Raw genomic sequence first — 24,793 nt, forward strand, 5'->3', positions numbered from 1 at the left:
GGCAAAAAAAATTGTACAACAGCTAAGAGAGGACAGAGTAAAGTGTGCAGGCTCCAGGGGTAGAAAGGAGAGAGCCCGTTTACAGACATCACTTCTTTGTGATTTCTCAGAGTTAACTACCTTCAATAACTGCATGCTAACTTCAACTTCCCTTTTCCTCCAGTTGCTACATATGAACCTTGAGACTTGCATTTGACATACTGTCTAATTGCCAGCTTGACTCCTGGCCAAACATACACTCATTTCAAATTAGCATATACAAACACATTCACTGACAGGACAACCTCTTCTTCAAAATATAACCAAAGACAGGCACCCCAGAGACTCTAACTGGATAAACTAAGCCAGCCTGATATTTGAACAATCACTAAAAAGTTTTACTAAAGACTTCCACAACTATCATATAATATTTTAACAGCTGAGGAATACGGAATAACACAAACCTAATGCAACATTCTAGAGTGACAAAGTTCTCATTTAACTTACAATGATAATGAATCGCCATATCTGATTAACAGTACCATTCTACAAAAGAACCTGTTGTGGTGTCAGAACAGAAAGTCGAATAGTTTCTATTTTATATTGAGGTTTCAATTCTAGCCAAAGAAAATTAAAAGGGAGGTATTCACAAGTTCATGTTGAGTATAGCTCCATTTAACCATTATAAAGTTCATGGAAAGTACAGGAAGTGAACTACTTATTGCTTACATTGAAAGGAATACTTGATGTACTCAGCCTCCTCCCAGATAGATGTCTAAGCTGCAGAGAAAAGGAAATAAAGCAGATATTTCTAATACTAATTAGCTTGTGCTATATAAACACTTTATACTGAGAAAGGGCTTTGTCATTTGAATTTAGAGACATTTCAAATCTACGGTCCTTATTAAAGGAGATAATATTTGACAAATACCATTGTTTGATTTGTCCTTTCAATGTCCTTTCTCCCGTGCTGGGCTTCTTAACTCTTGATTGATGCACACTCTCAGTGAGTAACCAGGCTATTTATACTACATGAAAAATTAGATGAAACTATCATTAACATCCAGTTCTTCAAAAGATGGCAATCCCTAGGAATTCCAACTAATGACTCAGAAAGTAGAAATACTCTCCTTCCGTTGCTAATCAAGTTTATCTTCCAGTTAAAAGTGGGGAAATGTTGATTAGTATGACCTATTAACTATTAAATTGTATAGTACTAAACTAATCAGAAAGAGAAAAGTGATTTTCTAGGGCAGGAAAAGCAGCTTTTTTCCTTTCACAGAAAATTCTAGCAATAATATGATAAATTCACATTTATTTATAAACAGTTGATACAACTTCATATTTTCTCTCAAAGTATCAGACATCTCTGGAGATAGGTGGTCAAGCATATGTAACACTAATTTCAACCATTGTCCTTATCTAAATCTAAGCCAATGTCTTCACAAACTTGGTCCTAAAATTTGTGAACTCTGGGCAGCCCTTGTCCAGTTACATGACTCTCAGTTTCCAGGTCAAGTCAGAAAAGCTGACATGAACAAGCCTCTCTGTGTTTTCTTCTTTTCTGGCAAGAACTTAGGAGGTGGGGGGGGGGGTGCGGGGAAGGGTAAGATTAGAGTCCCTTTGAACCCCAGCATGATCCAGGACTCTTGTTTGAGTGAAAGTTTCTTTGGGTGATGATGTCATTTACACATCAATGTCTGTCTCTCCTGTTATCATTGTTCCACAGGGACTGTTCTGTTAGAACTTCAAAAAGTCCTTTATGGCTTACAAGTGTGTGTGAGCTATCAACAGCCAGTTTCCTTATTTGTCCTTTTCTCCCTTGGCTCTTTTTCTTTTCTTCACTATTACGTTGACGCAGACTTGAGCTGACTGGGTAGTTTCGTTCTAATAATGCTAGCACACTCTGCTGTACACTGGTAACATCACAACATGAGCAGCACTCACTTTGATATCAATCTGCAGCTCAACATAACTGCCTGCCCCAGCTAATGAATTTGGAGCTGATATTCATCCATCCTTTGGCCTTGGCAGCATTTCAGTAACCTTTTTTGTTGTTGTTCTGGCTAAATGATTATGTTTTATAACTTTTCCAACATGATGTTTTGGTACAAGTTTCTCAAAGCGATTCGTTAGCATCAGATATAAAAATAAATCACCTCATTTATTTTGTCTTCTTAATGAGAAGTATCACCAGCTAACTGACTTTTACTTTCAAATTTCCTTCCATCCTCTTATTTTTTAGATTCCCTGCCCCACCCACCCATTTAAGCACTCATTACTAGAAGAATGCCACAGCTGATTGGGTGCTTTAAACTACAATTCTCTCTTAAATAATATCAAGAAAAGAAAACTAAAAAAATTTTAAGTCACAAGAGTAATGTTGTAGATGATTTACCTGCTAGGGTGCAATGAAAGGAAAGGTTGAGATTTTTGTGGCAAAAAAAAAAAAAAAGGGGTCATTTATTGAAAATACCCATTGGATTTTTCAGGTATATTATCAATGAATATTGCAAAATAACTCAAATGAAGAATGCATATCTTTCATTTGAAATCACCCTAAATCATTAATAAATGAATCTAAAAATGAATTCAGTCAGAGATACTGAACAGTACATCAATCTTCCTCCCCTGGACATACTTCTATAGATTGTGAGAAAGAAAGTGAGAATAGATAAGATGCTATGAAAGATGGTAGGTCCATGGAAATATAACTCTGCGTTTCTAAAGCACACTCCCTAGGTCCAACATCACCAGTGTCTCATTATTAAAAGGATCGAGGTCTACATTTAAAGATCTTGTAATAGGTCAGACCATGCGGTAAATCCATCTGAAATGAGGTAAGTTTATGTAGAACAAGAACATATATGTGTTTTATACTGAAAGTTTTTAAAGAAAGGCCTTCAATGGATACATAACAAACTATCTGTTTTGAAGATATAAAACATAACAAAATAAAATGTATCAAAATTATTATAACAAAAATCGTAAATAGTCAGTGGCATTGTTGCAGCCAGCTAATGAGAGCCTCTGCTCTATATCAAACTATGCCAGGTGGCACCAATCGGAGTAGGAGACAAGATGTTGCATTTCCTCCTCCTGGAAAATCATTACAGTCCATCTGCTAAACTTTCTCATCTCTAGTAAATATTATTTCCAGATTCTTGCCCTGTTAGCATAACTTACAGCATTAAAGAATCTCTTCTGTGTTGGCAGTACTAAGAACAAGCATAGTACAGTCATGCCATTTATTAGCATAACCTCAAATTTTCAGTATAAATATTGACAAAATTAGGTATGCTAAAATGGTTGATTTGGTTCTTGTTTGCCAAAGAGGCAAGAAAGAAGGATAGCAATGCTGCAGTCTAACTATCTGAGATAATATGTATACAAGAGGCCTAATATAATCCCTGGTACAAAATCTGACTAACCCTTCCCCTCTACCATCTGAAACAGCCCTCAAAAATACTTTAAACCAAGAAGACATTGGGCAGCCTTTATTTCTTCCTGGCTTGAAGAAATTACATAGCTTTTGTGAAAACAAAAAAAAAGTGTTTTTCAATTATTGTTCAAACTTACAGCTTTTAAGTAAAGCATTTAAGTCAAATCAAACAAATGAAGCATGATCTGAATTATAGCTGGGAATACCTCAGACTCAAGATAGAATGCAATTTACCTCACTACAAAATAATTATAAACTTAACTGACATGATTTCCTGCCCTCCGATAAACCTGAACTCAAGTGTATATATTCTTCAAATAACAACAATAATAATAAAGTAGTTCAGGAAGAATGCCACCACCTACTAAAGCAGGAGGATGATGGGGAAAGATGAGAAAGCTTAATGGGAAGATAGATATTTCTTTAAATCTGCAATGGCACTTTACATTAACAGAATACATTTCGATAAGAATCTTGGCCCCAGGCAAATTGAACCATGAAAAATCAGCTCCCTGAATGTTCCTGTCAGAGGCCAGTGATGGAGGGATCCCTGTAAATTCTTAATCTGCTTTTTTTTCAGGGCAGGACAATATAGCTTTGCTGAAAGGAAGGTCGAGCTGCTGAACTTCCACAGTAGGTAACCCAGAAAGCAATCAAGCTGAGCTGGCAGGGAGTGGATTCCCACTGAATTCTGTAGCGAGGTCTTTTCTCCCCCTCTGCAGGTACCATACAGAAGGGAAGATTCCTAGGACTTGTGGCTTAATTTCTCTGGCTACCGCACTAATCGCACGCATCCCATAATTACTGTCTTTCTTTCTTCCTCCAGACTGTCATTCTTCTGTCTCTTAGCTCCATCCCACAGGCAGGCAGTGTCTACACAAAAGCCAAGCTAGTTAGCCTGCCACCTGAGGGAACTCTGGGCCTCCACTGCGCTCACTCATGCCTTTTTTTTTTCCTTTTTTCCCCTTCACTTGTCACCCTTCCCAGCCTCTCTACTAAAGAATATTTAATTTGCATTCTTTCCCAGCTAACACAGAGTTAAAGGGAATTGCTTCAATAAATGAGATGACTATGCAGAAAAGCCTCAGCAATCTGTGCATCAAGTCTGGATTCCTATAGAAATAACTGCATATCTCAGATACAGCCAGGATACCACAAAGAGAGGCCCTCAGCTGCCTCCAGTGGTGTCAGAGCTAGCATGGCCATCCCTGAAGCATTGTAACAAGTGCGACCTATAGCGCTTGCCCTGGATTGAATGCTGGAAGGCTTTTCACACTGATTTATGGCTTTTTCAATTGTCACAGTTGAAGTTGTTCAGAAATTTCTAGTCAAGCTTGTCAAGAAGTTATAATAATATGTGAAGGTGACTATAAAAATGAACAGGAGTGGAGCTTGTTCCTTGCCTATCAGGCCTAGTTTGTTTTCCCATAGGTCATGAATATCCTTCTCGTTGGTCTAAGTACAGGAAGAGGCTAACAAAAGAATATTCAAAAGGCTCTGGCTTGGAGAGCCATATACATCTTTCCATGTCATTGCTGTGTGTCTTTCTAGGACCCTGGGGTAGGTGTGCTAACCATTTATGTAAAAGATTGATTGGTTTCCAGTCCTGGAGCATCTGGAGGCATTGTGGAGACAGTTTATGGTAGCCCTGGAGGTGCAAAGCACCTCATACCATGCTGAGGTGACCCCATTGGTAAAGTGTTAATTGGCTCTGAAGGGAGCCTCATCTGGTCAACCCAGATGGAGATGCAGATTTATCTTCCTAGATTGAAAATACCACAAAAATGCCAAGCCACCTTCTGAGAAGAATGGAATTGATGCTAGGCAATAACAGATTGTCGATATAATGAAAGGTTAAAGAGCAATCAAATGACTTGTACTTCCCCCATTCTCTATAATGAACAAAGCTAGAGTGTTCACAGAGCATAAAAGCAATTTAACTCATAGTTTTGTTTAGATTTGAAAAATATTTTAAATGCCCATGGCAATCAACTCTTGGGTTTCGGCCAAGACAGTAAAGTATACTCAATAATTATAAGTAAATTCAGAAGGAAAAATGATGTATACAGACATAGTTTAATTCACACTAGACACTGCCTGTATGCTTTAAGTCAATAATCTAGAGCTCTCTTAGAATAGTATTTACCTCAGGAAGACAAAATGTGCCTTATCTCTGATTTCCCCTAAAACTAAGCCTAACAATTTAAAATACTACTATTTTCTTGTTAAATATCTAGCTCTTCAGCAATGAGAAATTATATCCTAAGACACCTGCCACAACATCAAGACAGTAAATGATTGCAACAAAGCTTGTTATGTGGCACTTGGCTCAGAATATGGACACTGTCATCTTTATGTTCAAGAAAGAATTAGAAGATAGAAGCTGTGAGCATACAACCTCTTCCACTGAGAGCACCTTTCTTCACATCATGAATTGCATCGTAGCTGGAAGATAATGATGATGACTCACAACTATAACTTATCCTTGTCAATCACCAGACTAAGTATTTTCTGCAGGTTTCGGAAATTTCCAGCCTTACAATTACCCCTCAGAATAGCTATTATTAACGCAATTCAGCTATCTAAACTGCTAAAATCTTTAAACAGTGAGAAAATAAAATGTTTCAGATATTGACATCTTTAAAGAATCTGTTATCCTGCATTACAGAGTAACATTATTTATAACTCTTTGCTAGTACAAGTACATGTCTGTTTTTCTATTTTAACACCAGACTGAATATGTGGGAAAAGAGCCACAAGTTTAATCTTTACTTAGGTGACTTGTGAACAATACTCACAATAGAACAAACTATACCCAGCTCTTGGAGACAGATGGGATCAGCTACCACTGAGAGAATAGAGACAAGTTGGGACACAAAACCTCCACTATCCCTTTGACCCTTTTGATGTTCTCTGCACTCCAGCTTGGATTTACACAGTGAAAGGGCTGGTACAATCCTGTCTGTTACTGCTGCTTCAATATGCTTAAGGCAAGCTGGCAAGGAAATTTTCCTTACCTTGACTATTCCACTCAGTAAAAATTGTCTGAGAATGGCTCTAGCTTGAAAAGTTGAGGTGAAAATTTGATCAGTAAGCTAGGTTCACCGCAGAGATTTAATTATTTAGTAATCTGTTAATTCACTTGAAGAAAAATTGTTTTTTTGTTTGTTCGTTTGACATAGTTTCTCACTGGATGGTTTCAAAAGCAGCATGATGACTAGGAATGGGACCACTGAAGGCTGCATTTTCTATGACCCATTTTCCCCTCATCCTTATGAATAGGAGTTCATTTTAAGAAATATTTTCTTGTTTTTTGGTTTTATTCCCTGCAGAATTAAAGTATTTGTTCACTCATCCAAGCGTTCCAGGAAAATAGGTATTTAACATCTAGATGAGTTTTCTCTGTAATTGAAGCTTACCCCTGTTAAAGCCAAACTTTTTTAAAGACCAGTTTGATCCACATTTTTCTAAAACCTCCACCTGAAAAATTAAATCTTTTGAAATTTAACTTGAGTAAGAACAAGATAGCATTCATTTGTAATCAGTCTTGGCCCTTGTGACGTCTTTCTAAATACAAACTATATATATTGAATTGAATTTTTCTTAATAAAATAATAAGCCAGTTTTATATCCTTTACCAAAGTCCTGAGATTGATGGAGGTAGCATCACAACTATGACCACGCACTCACATTAAAACAACAACTTCAAAAACAAAAACCAATTTAGTATGTTACGGAAACATAATATACATCTGTAATTAATGCTCACCATACATTGTATTAAGCTCACATTGTTTTGTCTGTAAAAAGAAAATATGAGATGGAGTAACACTTTCAGAACAATTTTAGGGTGATTTTATAGCAATCATTGGGGAGGGTTTTACCAGGGACTTGGGACTAGTTACAGTATTTTAACACAAGCTCCAGAACACATATTGTGTTGCCTTTTAAAATTCTCGTTGCACATTGCTTTACATCAGGCTTAGATATCCAAAATAAAATCATTTTTCCACCTTTGAAATCATTTTTTTAATTCTTCTACTGCCATTTCATCAGCTCAAACAGCTTTACTTTGTGCTTTTATGCAAATGAGTACTTTGTTTGAAAATCACATTTGCATTCAATTTTATATCATTTAATTACTTATTATTGAACTGCCTTTTGTAGGCAACTCAAAAGAATGTGATATTGAATTTAACCATAAGTCCACAAAATCAAAAATCTTTGCCTCTTAGTGAAGCATTTTGTACAGCTATTTTAAAGGACTATTAAAGCTTGGTTATGTTGCATCATTCTAAAGTACTGAATTATTATGGATAGTCCAAACAGACAAGAGTTGGATAGCCTATGAGAGGGATTAAAGGTAAACAGGACATTGTTTTCTGGATTTTTTTTTTTTTTGAGGGGTGTTTTTTGGCATTTCTATTCACATTTTTTAAAAAATAACATTTTGTGATATTGATGATCTAATTTTGGAGATGATTCCTAACATAGGAAACTAGGGTAAATACCTTAAATACTTAAATACCTAAAAAATACTCACAGGAACTATCAATAATCAAGAAGGAAATAGACCAATTAACTTAAACCTAGTATTGCTAGGAATTCCTGACAAATCAAGTGCCCAGCTGCAGAGGCCAAGTAAGTTAACCATTCAGCCACCACAGATTGTCAGGGAGTGTTTCCAGGAAGAATCAAAAAGGTCTATAATCTCTTGTAGAGTCACAAAACTATTGAAATTAAAGTATGGGTCCCATGAACTGAAGACATACTATTTTAATTCCTATACAAGATTCCAGGCAACCCTGTGTTCGGTTTAAAAAATTCTGTATTTTTGAAGATAGTACAAGAATTTGGAAAACATCTCCTTAATCTTTCTCTTTGGAGGGACAAATCATTATAACCAACAAAGGAAAAAATAAACCAAAATAGAAACCAAAGAGGAAAAGACTCAGAAGTAACAGAAAGAGAAAATTTTCAAAGTCAAAAAGTTTGAGAGTGAGAAAATGTGACACTATTACAGAGATAAAAGCAACCGAGGTTCAGTTGCTTTAGAGAAAAAGTATGACAGAAAATTCCTCACCTCCAATTATGGCAAGACAGAGGTATCCCTAAAATTCTCCTGCTAAAAATATGTAGAAGTGCAAAAAAAAAAAAAAAAAAAAAGGAATATAAAAGTATTATAAGTATTTTGCTGAATTTTCAAGAAATAAAGATAAATACCTGGATTAAGAGGGGGAGAAAAGGAACTGAACACAATAGCAATTAGCTAAATCTATGGTTTCTGTAATACAAGGTGTTGAAATACTAGTGTGAGAGGTTTAACATGGGGCTAGTAGTCAATATTTCTAAACCAGGGTTTTGGTTTTAAAGTCTACATTCTAAAGAGAAGAAGAGACTTTTTACCCTCCTGAGGTAGGAGTTGGAACACATAAATAAATGCAAGACCCTCAAAGAGACACACCCTTGGTATAAGGATTAACCAGAGAAATTTTTCCCGCTACCACAGGGAAACATTGAAGTAGGGGTTGCCATCGTGATTTCAGATGACAAAAAAAAAAAAAAAAAAAAATTACAAAGTAATGAAAATACGAGTTTCCGTTGTGGCACAGCAGAAATGAATCTGACTAGGAACCATGAGGATACAGGTTTGATCCCTGGCCTCGCTCAGTGGGTTAAGGATCTGGCATTACTGTGAGCTATGGTATAGGTTGCAGATGTGGCTGGGGTCTGGCATTGCTGTGGCTGTGGTGTAGGCTGGCAGCTGTAGCTCCGATTAGACCCCTGGCCAACCTCCATATGCCGCAGCTGCGGCCATAAAGGGACAAAAAAAAAGTAGTGAAAATAAAGCCTCCCCTGAGAAACCTACACAAGTGCCCCATGTTAACTCAAAGTTTGAAATTACAATTTCTTTATGATCTGCAAAACTTTAGGTAAAGAAATGAATTTTAGAATTTATTTTGGGCTGATGAAAATAATTCTGTGGCACATGGCAGAATGTGAAAACACTTCAGAGGGATAAACCATTAATTCAGGTCACACACAATTCCCATTGAAAAAGTCATAGTGGAACATAAGTTTACAGTTAAAAATTATAAAATGCATAAGAAAGCAAACAATTCATTATGGACTAGAGTCAAAAAAACTAAAAAAAGAAAAAGAACCAATAGGATTGTTACCATTCAGATGGCAAAATAATCCATTAGCTATTATAAAATGTGTCATTTGTTTTTCCAGTTTTTTAGGTTTTTTTTTTTTTTTTTTTTGACTGTGTCCATGACATATGGAAGTTCCCAGGCCAGGGATCAAACCCACATCACAGTAGTGACCTGAGCCACTGCAGTGACAACACCAAATCCTTAACCTGCTGAGCCATAAGGGAACTCCTGTTTTTCCAGTTGTATTTAATATATAGTTGACATACATGACTGATAAGTTTATGGTGTACAATATAATGATTTAACTTACATATATCATGAAATGATTATCACAATAGGTTGAATGAACATTCATCATCTCATACAGATACATTAAAGAAACAGAAAAACAATTTTTTCTTATGATAAGAACTCAAGATTTATTCTTGACAGCTTTCATTTATAATGAAATGTTAATTATATTTATCACATTTCACATTACATCCCTATTTATCTTATGACTGGAAGTTTATACCTTTTGACTGCCTTTATCTAACTCCTCCTCCCTTCCCCACCCTTATCTCTGGTAACCTCAAATCTGATCTCTTTTTCTACAGGTTTGTTTTTGAAGTATAATTGATATACAACATTATGTTAGTTCCTGGTATACAACATAGTAATTCAATATTTCTATACATTTCAAAATGGTCACCACAATAAGTCTAGTTGTCATCTGTCACCATACAAAGATATTACACAATGTTTTACTATATTCCTCACACCATACATTTCATACTTATGGCTCAACTATTTTGTAACTGAAAACTTTTATCTATTAATGTCCCTCACCTATTTAAAAGGCATTTTTAAATAAAGACATAAAATAAAGGAATTGTAAAAGAAATCATAGGCACATACGCACACATGCATACACACAGAGAGCTCAGAAACAGGAACAAAAAGATGTGAAAAGGACAAAAAAAAAAAAAAAAAAAAGCCCTATAAAAGAAATTTAAAAGTAAGTAGCATCCTTTAAAAAAAAAAGGATACAAATGAACTTATTTACAAAACAGAAACAGACTCACAGATTTCAAAAACAAACTTATGGTTACCAAAGGGGATAGGTTGTGGGGAGGGATAGGTTGTGGGGAGGGATAGATTGGGGGTTTGAGATTGGCAATGTGCACACTATTATGTATGGAATGGGTGGCCATTGGGGACCTGCTATATAGGCATATGGAACTCTACCTAATATTCTGTGATAACCTATTTGGAATAAAGAATCTGTAAAAGAATGGTTAAGTGTATGTATATAACTGAATCACTTTGTTTTACAGCAGAAATTATTACATGCTGTAAATAAACTATAATTCAATAAAACTTTTTAAAATGGGGAAAAAATGGTGTTTTGTAAAAAATAAAATACAATAAAATAAAAATAGCAAAGTGGACATAGTTGTAAAGAGGATTAAGGAACCATAAAAAAAAAGTTCTGAGGAAATTACACAGAACAGGTACAGAAAGATTAAGAGATAGTAAACACAAAGAAGATTTTAAGAGCTATGAACATAAAAGGATCAACTTACTCCTAATAAAATTTACAGGAAAAGAATTAAATAATAGGAAAGAAAACATGAAATGAGATAATAGCATAGTTTTAAGAAGGACCACAAAACCTATGTTGCATAAATAAAACTAAGTTCCTTCTAGACATGTTGTAGTGAAACTGCCGAAAACCAAAAAGAGGTGTTAAAACAGTACTGAGATAAAATAAAGATTATATATAAAATAATAACATTTAAACTAATAACCAATTTTTTACAGTTATAGTAGAGAGTCAAAGACAACAGAAAAGTAGTTCTATAGCACTGATGGAAAATACCTGTCAACACTGAATTCTGCAACCATGCAGTAATTATCAATGACAATTGAAGACAGCATTAAGACATTCTCAATAAAGTCTATGTTTGTTACTAATTATGATCAGCAAAAACTGCTAAAAGAATGTACTTCAGGAGTAAAGAAAGAATAAAAGATGGAATTCAAATTAACAAAATACAAAATCAAATACTAAGAAATATCTACAAATACAGCAATTAAATGAATAATAAATACTATGAAACAAATACAAGCCCAAAATTGATTTTGTGAAATCCTGTAGAATCAGCAGAGACTCAGAGCAGATCACTTAACAAGCTTTCTGGGTAAAAGAAAATTCAAAATATTAGTCTACCCGCAAATATAAATATTCTTCTCCACTCAGTAATCACCTAGAAAATACAATAAAAACAAAAATGACACTATCAAATACTGCAAAACAACAATCACCTACAAATTAATACAGCAAAAATCCTCACAGAGAAAATTTTTTTAATCTTTTAAATGGCACAGAAGTGGTTCTGAATAAATGGAGAGATATAGCAGTCCAGAGCTCCTTGCATCTCCTTTCTCATCAGCCTGACCCTCCCCATGCTCTTTTTGCGTTTTAACTGATGTATAGGATTCATCTATAGGAAAATAGCTGTTTAATTATGGACTTATAGGTCCATACCCAGTATTATAAAGGTATTTGTCCTTTTGCTTGTCCAAAGTTTTAATAGTTTGATTTGCATATTTTTTTCTTTTTTCTTTTTTTTGCTGCACTTTTGGCATGTGGATGTTCCTGGGCCAGGGATTGAGGTTACACTGCAGCTGTGGCAACACCAAAACCTTAACCCACTGTGCCACAAGGGAAGTTCCTGATTGTCACATTTACTTTTTAAAAGAGTGTGGAATTGATATTTTTGTGTATTATATAAGATACACATGCAATTTTATTTTTTTACTTTTGAAAGATTTGTTTTCCCAGCATCATTGCTTGAATAGTTCATCTCTTACCATTTTTTTTGTAGTTTTTCTTCAGTAATTAATTAACATACCATGAAGTGTTATTTTATTTCTCTTTTTCCATTGGTTTTAATGTTTATGTCTGAACCAATTACTCACTTTCTTAATTATGAAATCCTGAGAAAAACTCTCGATATTTGATCACAAATTATCCTGAAATATTTCTTCTTTTTCAAAGTTGCCTTAGCGATTCTTCATACTTAGCTCTATCTCATAAATTTTAAGAGGAACTTGCCAAATCTTCCCCTTCCAGAAAAAAAAAAAAAATCTTTTGTGATCTGAGTGAAACTCCATTTAATTTATAATTAATATGGAGCGAATTCACATCTTTAGAAGACTGAGTCTTCCAATTTCTGAACTCAATATGGCTCCCCAATTGCACAGCTTTTCTAAAATGTCCTCAATAATAGCTAATGATTTTCTATAAAGTACTTAGAGGTTTTGTTGCTATGTGAGTACTATATGTATAACATTTTCTAATCAGTCATTACAAGTGTTTAGGACCTCTGACAATTTTGTTAAATCTTAGTCTTCAGTATATGTACAATAATCTTATTGAACTCTCTTATTAATTCTCAATATTTGTCTGTAAGTTGTTCATATTACCATCTCCAAATAATAATTTTCTCCTGTTGTCCAATAAGCCTTCCTATTTTTGGCTTTGTTTTTCTTTTCTTATTATTTGGGCTAAGAGCTGCACTGAAATATTTAATAGAGCAATGATAGCTGGCATATTGTTTTTGTTTTTGCTTAGAATTCTTGTTTCTGGGAATGCTTCTAATGCCTCAACATTAAATATAATGGTTTCTCTATGATTCTTGACAAATCTTAACTAGATTAAGGAAGATTTCATTATAGAATTATGCAAGAATTCTAAATATATACAATCTTTTTTCCTAATGTAAGTGAATGCAGATTTTTATAAATTTTTTCTCAGCATTTATTGAGGCAATCATAGAGAATTTTTCTCCATTAATTTGTTATAAGGGATTTTAGAATAAAATCTTTTCTGAACTTGAACCATCCTTACATTATTGGTAAAACTATTTCCTTTTGTCCTAAATATGGTTGTGAGATATTTTAGGATAAATATTATGTATATCCTTATATATGATAATTACATGATTCATATTTTAGCCCTATCTATGAGCATTGGGATTTGAATATGCAAAACATGTAATCATCCTATACTTAATTAATAGTTAATATGATAGGTAAAAGAGTTTTTACTGTAACAACAAAATGTTAACTGCCAAAATGAAATTAAATGTAGAGGAAAACTCTGAGGAACGTTATGACGCTGTATCAGAAACCACATGAAGAAAGAAACATAGGACTTGTGATCAAGTATATGATGTGATGGCAAAAGATAATGTTAAAAAATGTAAAACTACTTCCATTTGTGCCCTCTGTCTAGGATACATTTAAGACTGGAAAGTGGAAAAATCATTTGTGGGAGAAGACTAAAACGCAAGGTAGTTAAGCAAACAATCAGAATACTTAGTCAAATTAACTCATTTTTAACCCAGAAAGCTATAGCTCAGACTACTGAGAGAAACTGTAGCTGTAATTTTAGCATACACAAATTCTGGTAAAGTGATTTACATAAGAGCAACAGGACAAGTAACCAAGATAGGCAAATATATTTCTGAATTCCAAAGAAAACAAATATAACAGAAGCTATTGATGCCAATTTAAATTAATTTCAGGGGAAAATTGTACCGATTCTTAAACGAAGGCCTATGTGCAAAAATAAGGAAAGTTTTGCTATTTTGAAAGCACTATAGGTTCATTATAAATATACTTTATAAAGCCAGTGCTATTTCCTTCTCTTTATTAAAAGAAGTGCCAAGATTGACAAGAAAGGGGGACATAGAGACATCATATAAATGAATTTCTGCAAGGTATTTCACTTGATAGCATCTGGAACAAGATAGAGAAATATGAACTTAATGATAGTACAGATAGGTGGAATTGTATTGGGTCGAGTGGTCTTTACAAAATGTTTATGAATAATGGATTAATGTCACCCTGCAATGAGACCACTTGGGATCCTAAAGTTTTATTTTTGCCTGCCTCTTCTGTTTATTAGTTTTTATAAATAACCTGAAGAGAGAAATGGTGTGCATATAAGTTATAGACATTATCCAAAAGTAGGAAGAGAGTTAGCATATTGAATTACATGCATACAACTTGTTGTAAGAATTAAACAAGTTTTGGGGCATTTATTTTGGGGTTTTTGGTCAAAGTAAAATAATGAATTAATTCAAAAATATTTCAAGGAATTAGAAAAATGAATGAAATATGTAAATTAAATAATGATAAATATATTTAGCTTTTAAACAAGTAAAACAAAACAAGAGCTATATATACTGAGATTTACATGTCAACAGCATTTCAGGTGAAAAAGGCACAGAGATTCTACCTCACTGAAAGCCCCAAATGACCAAAAATAGCATGTCCTTTAAAAAACCTCTAATGCCATCCTAGCTATGTATCCTCTGCGTTCAACTCTGGACATACCCATTTGCAATATTATGGTTCTGTTTTTAGGGTTTTTTTCCCCCTTTTTTAATAGAGATGTAGATTTGGGGGGCACAGAGGGAAAAAGAGAAGTCAATTTTTTTTTTTTCCTCTGAGGAGAGATTAAAGCAACTATTGCTGTTTAACCTGGAGGAGACACAGATGGCATATGAAGGCAGTCTTTAAATATTTAAAAGACAGTTGAAGAGCAACAAAATCAGTTATGTGTGTCTCAGGAGGACTTAAATATGACCAAATGATGGACCATTATCGTGAGGCAGAATTTAACTCAATATACAGAACTCAGATCAATTTTAGCCATATAAAAACTGAATCAGCTCTCTAAGTGGTAGTGGTTTCCATGTCACTGGGAAGATTGCCAGTTGTATCCTAATGAGAATCCAAGCTGGGGGTTAAGAAGCAGAGATTTCCATGGTGAATTCCAACCCTAATTTTTTTTTTCATTTTACGATAAATATAATTTTTATGTACCCATTAATTTCCCTTTTATTCCTCTTACTATTTGTCTTCAATTGGTTAATATTTACCAGTAAAATTTTTATGACAATTTCAACACCTGGTTATCTTTCCGTTGTCAAAGTTGGTAGGAGAATAAAATCTTTTAACTCCTAGAATATCTTCAAGAGTTGAACTTCATTCAGTTTTCTGAAGTTTTCTTTCAGGTTTAGTTTGGAAATAACAGTATGGTGAACTTTTAAATATTCTGAGTCATCAAATTATTCAGCTAGAAACCACAAACTAAACTGGTGGATTCGTTGTTACCATGAGAGCACATGAATATTTTTTTTTAATCAGGAAGAGAATGACTTAGGTAAATAGTCAGTAAAATAAGAACAATATAAGTAATCAGTGTGTAAACAAAACAAATGTAAAAAAAGTTTTGTTTAATTCAAAGTCATACCAAAAAATAGGAAGAATTGAGCAATGAACAAAAGCTATTGGTGATAACCCCTCCCACTTGAGAAGTACATTTTTAACCATTGTACTATATTCTTTAAACTAATACCTATACAATGTAAGAGTTTAAGATAAAATGGCAAAAAGTAAATTTTATAATAACTCATACATAAAACTAGTATTAACATATGACAGGTGCTTTATTTACATATCATAAAGTATAATTTAAAAAGGAAGTCAGTAATCAAGGCTAACAGTATATAAAGTATCATACAGAATTTGTTGTATCTGTGTTTTTAGTTAAATGGAGTGTTAAACATTCTAACTAAAAGACAATTTTACATTGGAGACCACACTATAAATCTTCAGGATTATTATTTCTTCTCTGTGACAAGTGTAAAAACAATTTATGTGTTGCATGGACTTCATAACTTTCTACACTAATCTCTCAAAAATATTTTATTTTTGCTGCATTCTCATTTGCATATATAGAGCCCTATTTAATGCATTTTCTAGTAGACAGTTTCAAACTTCATACTAGTATAAGCAGAAAAATAAAAAAACGCAAATGACCGAGTAGGACTGCTCGAAATTGACACAATGACAAAACATGAAATGATAGTTGATATCTCTGCAAAGAAAATTAAAAAAGGCACAAAATTACTTTACAAGGTAGAAGATTAGGGTTATTTAGCCTGAGCACAGTTATCTCTCCACATGACAATAATCCCTGAAGAAAATACAGCTTTGTCTAATGATTAAAGTTTTTAATAAAAACTAAGCGATCTGTCAGTCAATTCTTAAGTTGTGTCATACATTAAGAAGGCAGAGTAGAAGATAAATTAGAAATATTTCCAACAAAATAGTTATAAAATTTTGATTCTTAAAATTGTAAGTTTCAAATATCTAAAGCCATAAAATAAGCTTTTAAAAATTTTATTTGTGAATTCATAATTTATTTTTTATTTAATTTTTATTATACTTGATTTACAGTATTCTGTCAGTTTCTGCTGTACAGCAAAGTGACCCAGTTATACACACATACACATATATATATACACACACACACATATGTGTATGTGTGTGTGTGTATAATCACATTCTTTTTTTCACATTATCCTCCATTATGTTCCATCACAAGTGATCATATACAGTTCCCCGGGCTATACAGCAGAAATGAGTTCATAATTTAAAACAACTTGACTTATTTAGCTGAGTCAGACTAATAAATAATTCAAGTTTGGGTATTTTCCAAGATTTCTTAAGTAAAAATCACTTTGCTTTACGGAAAGAGTATTTCCCAATTTAAAGGGATATAAGCAACGCAAAAAAAGTACTAAAAAATTCACGTTCAAAAAACTCACCTAGAAATAGCTATCATATACAAAGGAATATGGATAGGGGATGGAGAGAGAAAATTACTTGTACAAAAATGGAATATTATATGTGATGTTTTAATGAAAACAATTAAATTTAGTTTTACTTAGGAATAGGAGCCATATGAAATAAATATTAAGGAATTTCTAAGCACCATATAAATGTTTATTTCATAAAGGATGTTATTTCTTAGATCAATTCAATTCTGAAACAGGCATAAAAGAAGCATCTACTATAATTGCATTTTGTCAATTATTTATGTATTATATCATGTATAGTTTTACTCATCTATTTACTATCATAATTGGTGGCATAATTCTGTACTTTTTAAAGTTGTGCATTTTATATAATAAGATGTTTTTGCATGCTTCTTAGTGCCTTTATTTGAGGTAAATGTTAATAAAGTGTAAAATATACTGAAAAGTATATAAGTAATAAGTATACAGTTTGATGATTCTTCAAAATTCACCACCCATGTAACACCACAAGGTCAAGAAATAGAAAATTACCAACAATCCACAAAACCCAGCTATTGCTCCTCCAGTTACTATCATCCTCAGATGTAAACTGCTTTCCTAATTTCAGTCACTGTAGATTGATTCTGTCTGACTTTGAAATTCATATAAATAGTCTGGCTTCTTTTACTCACTATGCTTGTGAGATTCGCTGATTGTACTGCATGTAGAAGTATGTGTTCATTTCTACTCATGATAATTTCTTTATATGAATATGATACACATTTTTTCATTCTTATTGATGGATAATTGGTTGATTCAGATTTTGTTAGTATGAACAGCGCTGCTATAAACAATTTTCTGTCTGTTTCATGGTGGTTATAAACACTTTATTGAGTATATACCTGAGAGTGTATGGGTCGAAAGAATTACAGATCACAGTAGATAGCCCCTAACAGTTTTCCAATGGACTGAGTTTTTTTTAACTGTCTTTTGAATACACTGTGCAAACAATAATATGTTTACATAGTTGCCATGCCATTCTCTTCTTGCTGAACCTTGAGCAGAACTATGTCTCCTGGTGTTTTATTTCTCTGATATAGTGAATGACTTTTTAATTTCCCTTTATCAGAGAATAATTTGCTTTCCCTGATGAGCTTAAATTTGAGGACTGGGTATTTTATGTTCTACTCAATTACTTGTAGCTTGGAGACACAGAAGAAAAGTGAAGAGCTCAAGGGAAGTTGTGCAGGAATTGTTAACAGTTCCTCGGTTCTTTTTCACTTCTGAGGTTCTGTTAAATGCGTTATACCAGACACCGCTTCTACTTGGGAGTGTATTAAATCCCAAAAGGCGAAAGCCCTTCATCAAATTTAGTAACAGCCTTAGAACTTTTGCTTCCATCCAACAGTCAACCTTGTTGATCATTTCACTATATGGTATACTGATTGCAAAAAAGAGCTCTCATATCAAATTGGCTGAGTTCATACAAACTTAAGAAACAAGTGTGGCGAGGATGTACAGAAAAGGGAACCCTCATGTGCTATTAGTGGGAATGTAAATTGGTGCAGCCACTATGGAAAAAAAAGTATGGGCTTTCCTTAAAATTTAAAAATGGAACAACCATACCATTTTGGGGAAGATGAAAATGAAATTTAGTTCCCACCAAAGAGGAGAAGCTCTAGTGAACATCCCAAGCTCTGTTGCAACAGTTGAAGGAATACACCTTGGAATTAAGGCAAACAAGAAATATAGCAGGCCTCACAAAGACCAAACTTTAATTTGAGATAATCTGATCCTAAAGTAACTGACGGCTTGAAGTTAAGACAATTTGTCTCTGGATAAGAATAACATCATCCATAATCTATACAATCTTGTGGGATACTCTTTGGTCCTCTATGACCAAACATGAACCAGCCATAAAAGAAAAAAGACTGAGGTTGCTATCCTGGGAGTAGGGGGAAAAGGATAGAAATAAAACTAAATGTGATTCAAATATTGGTGTTATCAGCCACGGCCTTTAAAATAGTTGTGACTAGCACTAGACGCTAGTTGTTTAAGAAAATGTATTATTTGATGGAGCATTACTCTAGCGGATTAGAATCTAAAAGGATTATCAGGAAATAGAATTTAAAAATACAGTCACTGAAATTAAAATAAATGGGCGGAGTTCTTGTCATGGCTCAGCAGTAACGAACCTGACTAGGATCCACGAGGATGCTGCGGGTTCGATTCCTGGCCTCATTCAGTGGGTTAAGGATCTGGCATTGTCCTGAGCTATGGTATAGGTTACAGATGCAGCTCAGACCTGGCGTTACTGTGGCTGTGGCACAGGCCGGCAACTACAGCTCTGATTCAACCCCTAGCCTGGGAACTTTCATATGCCATGGGTATGGCCCTAAAAAAAAGACAAAAAAATAAAAATAAAAATAAATGGACCAGATTAACCACAGATATGACACAGCTAAAGAGATAATAAATCAATTCAAAGCATATAAATTGAATCACAAAGAAATAAAAGGATGGAAAATACATAAAAGATCATGAGAGACATATGCGATACAGGAAAAGATCTAATCTGTCCTTTCCTAAGACAGAGCACCCAGCCCCCAGCTGCTGTGAGTGTTAGCTGCTAACATTTCATTTCTTCCCTTCTGAGAACTGTTCTTGGATGGTAAAAGCTCTTTGTCTTACCTTGCCTTAATGATAAGAGGCTATAGTATCTGCTGAGGAGTGGCCAAAAACCAGTGATTTGTTGAAACATGGATACAAAATGCTGGGTCCAATGCTGCAAAATGAGACAACTGTGTGTTGTCATTTAATGCTCCATATTCCCCTATGGAGTCAAGAAGAAGGTAGATTTCAGCAGAACCCAAATGTTAGCCCAGCCTTCTTTCATTCTGCAGTCCTGTTTTTCTCAATCCTTTAAAGCTTATGCTTGGAAATAATTCCTCAAGAAATCATGTGTGTAGGAATCTCTATCTCAATCTCTGCTTATAGGGAAACCAATCTAAGATACTCATATGTTTTTTAAATGTAGAAAAGATGTACAAAGTATATAAAAATAAAAAATTATAGCAGATAGTTGTCATCTATAAAAATTCAAATGAACACTATAAAACTGAAAATATAACATCTGAAATTAAAACTCATTGGAAAAAGTTCCAGTTGTGGCTCAATGTAACGAACTCGGCTAGTATTCATGAGGATGTGGGTTCGATGCCTGGCTTCATTCAGTAGGTTAAGGATCCAGCATTGCTGTGAGCTGTGGTGTTGTCGCAGATGCGGCTTGGATCGCACGTTGTTGTGGCTGTGGTGTGGGCCAGCGGCTATAGCTCTGATTAGACCCCTAGCCTGGGAACTTCTATAGGCTGTGGGTGTGGCCCTTAAAAAGCAAAAATTAAAAATAAAACTCATTGGAAGAGCTTAAGAGTAGACTGAACAGAGAAATAAACAGGTTAATGAAGTACAGACATGTCAATAGGAAATTTCCAAAGTGAAGCACAGAGAGCAAAATTTTAATCAAAATCTTATAATATATTATAGGAAACATGTGAAACAGATTGGAGTAAGAAGGAATGGAGAGAGAAAGAATAAACAGAATCAGTATTCAAATTTAAAAAATGGCTAAGCATTGACCCAAGCAGCTCAGGGAACCTATAAATATGGCAAATGTAAGGCACAGACACATTATAGCTAACCTACCAAAAAAACAAAAACAGAAAGAAAAACTTAAAATTAGAGAAGAGATACATTACCTAAAAAAAGAACTACCATGAGACTTAGACTGAATTTAAAAAAAATTCATGTAAAAAGTGGTGAAAAATGGAATGAAATTTTTAAAATCCTAAAAGAAATTAAAACTACCCCAAAAAAGCCCATGCCCAGTGAAAATATCCTTCAAAAATGAAGGCAAATACAATTTAAAAATATAGAATTTCTTAATAAAAACACAAGGAAAATGTATGAAACCTTGGATTTGGTGATAGATTTTAGACATACCAGAAGCACTATCCATGAAATAAAGAAAGTAAAGTTGGACAATTTTAAAATTAAAATTTTTCGGAGTTCCTGTCATGGCTCAGCAGATATGAATCTGACTAGTATCTGTGAGGATGCAGGTTCGATCCCTGGCCTTGTTCAGTGGGTTGGGGATCTGGCGTTGCCATGAGCTGTGGCGTAAGTCTCAGCGTGGCTTGGATCCCAAGTTGCTGTGGCTGTGGCGTAGGCTGGCAGCTGTAGCTCTGATTCGACCTCTAGCCTGGGAACTTCCATATGCTGCAGGTGCAGCCAAAAAAAGGCAAAATAAATAAATAAATAAATAAATAAAATTTTCTCTGTGAAAAACACAGTTAAAAATGATTTAAAAAACAAATTATAGATTGGGAGAAAATACTTACAAATCACATAATGTAAGATACCTAGAATAAAAGAAAGAACTCGACAATATGAAAACAAGCAATCTAACTAAAAATAGCCAAAAGAGGAATTTCCTGGTGGTCTAGTGGTTAAAGATCCAGAGTTGTCACTGCTGTAACCAAGTTTGCTGCTGTGGAACAGGTTCAGTCCTTGGCCCCAGGAACTTCGGTATGCCATGGTACAGCCAAAAAACAGCAAAAGATTTGAACACCTTACCAAAAAAAATCTACAGAGAGCAAATAAACATATGTGGAGAGGCACATAATTTCTCATGAGGGAACTGCAAATTCAAACAATAGATACCACTACACATCTACGAGAATGGGCTAAAATTCAAAACACTGGCAATAGCAATTGCAGGCGAATAGCCCCAAATCAGAAACTATCTGCCATTGCTGGTATGAATACAAAATGCTACACTCACACTGAAATAACAGTTTCACAATTTCTTATGAAGCTAATCATAGTCTTACCATTACAAGCTGAGAAAAAGGACAGCTACACACAAAAGAATCAAATAGGACTACATTCTAACACCCTATTAAAAAGTAAACTCAAAACAAATTAAGACTTAAATGTAATACCTAAAACCATAAAATTCCTAGAAGAAAACATAGGCAGTACAATTTTTTACATCAGTCTTGGCTATAATTTTTTCGGATTTGTCTCGAAAAGCAAAGACAACAAAAGCAAAAATAGACGAAATAGCTTTTGTACAGCAAAGGAAATTATCCACAAAAAGAAAGGGCTGCCTACCTAATGAAAGAAGATATTTGCAACAACATATCTGATGAGTTAATATCCAAAATATACAAAAATTCATACAACTCCACATAAAAAAATAAACCAATTAAAAAATGGACAGATGTCCTGAATAGACATTTTTCCAAAGATACACAGATCACCAACTGAAACATGAAAATGCTCAGCATCACTATTCATCAGGGAATTGCAAATCAAAACCATGATGAGATTGTCACATCACACCTGTCAGAATGGCTATCTCAAAAAGACAACAATTAAGTGTTAGCAAGGATGTAGATAAAAGAGAGCCTTCATGTACTCTTGGTAGGAATGAGAACTGGTACAACCACTGTGGAAAACAGTATGCAGGTTTCTCAAAAAATTAAAAATAGAACTACCACATGATTGAGCAATTCCATTTCTGGATAATCTTCAAAAGAAAATTAAATAATTCACAGGGATATATATTCCCCCTATGTTCATTGCAGCATTATGTAAAATAGTCAAGGTATGAATACAAATAAAGGCCTGTAAATAGATGAATGGATAAAGAAAATGTGTTTCTTATATAACGGAATATTAGCTATGAAAAAGAATGAAACCTTGACATTTGTGGCAATATGGATGGACCTGAAGGGTATTATGCGAAGTGAAATAGTTCAGACAAAGAAAGACAAATACTATATGATTTCACTCATGTGTGGAATCTGAAAAAGGAAACAAATGAACAAATATAACAAAACAGAAACAGAGTCATAGATACAGAAAATAAACAGGTGGTTGCCTTAGGGAAGGTAGGGGGATGAGAGAAATAGGAAAAGGAGATTAACAGGCACAAGCTTACAGTTACAAAATAAATGGGTCATGGGTATTAAATGTACAGCATGAGGAGTTAGTCAATAATATACTATTGCAACACCTTTGTATGATGACAGATGGTAACCAGACTTACAGCGATGATCATTTCTAAGGTATAGAAATATAGAATCACTGTGCTGTGCTCCAGGAACTAACATAGAGTTGTAGATCAATTATACTTTAAACAAACAAATGAAATCATAAAAAAAAGAGAGATCAGATTTGTGTTTATCAGAGGCAGAGGCTGAGGGCAGGGAGAATTGGATGACGATGGTCAAAAGGTACAAACTCCTAGTCTCGGGGTGGCCCAAAAAGAAGAAGAAGAAAAAAAATCAGTTATTCACCAAATTAAGGGATAAAAATAGAAAAAAAACCTTATTACAATCTTAACAGATGTGGAAAAAGCACTTATTAAATTCTCGTTAATGAAAGAACCATATGATGATCTTAGAAGATTCAGTAAAAAGCATTTGATCAAGTTCTATACCTATTTATGATTTTTTTAAAAAACTCAGTAATTAGGAATAGAAGGATACTTTACTAATCTCATGAAGGGATTATAAAAATACACAGTTAATAGTAAAATTTGAAGGCAGCTGAACTGGGGTAAGGAAACAGTATCAACTATCAGTACTTCTAGTCAACATTTTACTGAAAACCCTAACAAGTTCAATAAGGCAAGAAAGATGACATGGAAATGGAAGTCATTAATCAGGGATAACTTGATTATGTCTGTAGAAAATCCCAAAGAATCTACAAACTGTTAAAAGTAAGTGAACTTTGTAAGATCACTAAAAATAAGGCCAGTTTCTAGTTTCTTTATACTAGAAATAATTGAAAGATACATTTAATGGAAAAAACAATACCATTTACAATAATATCTAAAACATCCATTATTTAGGAACACATATATAAAAAATATTGCAAGACCATCTCCTTAAGAACTACAAAATACTAGTGAGAGGAAATAAAGACCAAAATAAAGGGAAATACTATATACATTGATTTGAAGATTCAATATTGATAAGATGCTAATTTTCTCCCAAATCAAGTAATCCTAATCAAAATCCCGGCAGGTTATTTTTTGCAAATTGACATTTTATTCTAAAATTAAAATGGAAATGCAAGGATTTAATACAGCCAAGGCAATAATGAAGAAGAAAAACTAAACTGGAAGAATTGCACAACTAAATACCAAAAGTTATTGTAAAGCTAAAAATAATAGAAGAGTGAGGAAATAGCACAATAATAGATAAGTAAACCAATGGAACCAATTAGAGAGTCCAGAAACAGACCTACTCAAAAATGCTAACCTGGTTTACACAAAACCCTACTGCAATTCAATGTATAAAGGATTATCTTTTAAAAAAGTGGTTCTGTGTCCATATGAAAAGAAATTAACCTTAATCCATACATAATAGCATATATAAAAATATATTCAAGAATCATCAAAATTTGAATGTGAAAGTTAAAACAATAAGCCTTCTAAGAGAAAACACAGAAAACTATTTCTATGACCTTAAGGTGGGTAACCACTTTTTAAGTAAGTTATAAGC

General features: G+C 33.9%; 1 protein-coding gene and 1 long non-coding RNA gene across 14 annotated transcripts in view; both read right to left on the minus strand.

The window, feature by feature from the left end:
• Nucleotides 1–24,793, minus strand: part of CENPW (centromere protein W) — a 447,800-nt gene that overhangs the window by 310,655 nt on the left and 112,352 nt on the right. The gene's annotated exons all lie outside the window — the stretch shown is intronic.
• LOC146406033 (uncharacterized) lies at nucleotides 16,070–22,707 on the minus strand. Its single transcript, XR_014804159.1, has 2 exons — nucleotides 21,755–22,707; nucleotides 16,070–20,565 (listed from the first exon to the last, which is right to left on the minus strand). It is a non-coding gene; the product is annotated as an uncharacterized LOC146406033 (long non-coding RNA).

This window comes from Sus scrofa, chromosome 1, assembly GCF_054392235.1.
Source record: "Sus scrofa isolate SSC_HxYL_T2T_F1_AM1 chromosome 1, Sscrofa_HxYL_maternal_Yorkshire_Landrace_v2.0, whole genome shotgun sequence".
In the NCBI taxonomy this organism is placed as follows: Eukaryota; Metazoa; Chordata; class Mammalia; order Artiodactyla; family Suidae; genus Sus; species Sus scrofa.